The sequence below is a fragment of the Penaeus monodon genome, chromosome 33 (assembly GCF_015228065.2).
Source record: "Penaeus monodon isolate SGIC_2016 chromosome 33, NSTDA_Pmon_1, whole genome shotgun sequence".
In the NCBI taxonomy this organism is placed as follows: Eukaryota; Metazoa; Arthropoda; class Malacostraca; order Decapoda; family Penaeidae; genus Penaeus; species Penaeus monodon.
In genome coordinates, this window is record NC_051418.1 from 16,853,066 (window position 1) to 16,853,409 (window position 344).

The window sequence follows — 344 nt, forward strand, 5'->3', positions numbered from 1 at the left end:
ATTTTAACGATGATGGATCCCTCCGCTTTCCCGTCACACCTTACACTACACTCGCGAGAGAGGTCACTTAAGTGTTAGTTAGCTGAGTGCGATGCCGAAAGTAAAGAATTTTTTTGAAGAACTCAGAGAGGAATCATGGGTATTTGAGGCTTGCGAGTGTGTTGCCAGACTTGCAATGTATTCATCAGCTTCCTTATATTTATCCTCGCCCTTTCGTTAATTGGAATGGCCTTTTGTACTTGATAAACGTTTACTCTTCTCTCGTTTACCTGGTTGATGTAAATGTTAGTGTTGTGTTATTCTCTGAATTATTTTACTTATTTGGCTTTTGCTGTTATTGTTGT

General features: G+C 39.2%; 1 protein-coding gene across 2 annotated transcripts in view; it reads left to right on the forward strand.

Annotated features, from left to right (window-relative positions):
- LOC119594099 (beclin 1-associated autophagy-related key regulator-like) overlaps nucleotides 1-344 on the forward strand; it is a gene marked incomplete in the record, with an annotated part of 38,408 nt that overhangs the window by 27,153 nt on the left and 10,911 nt on the right.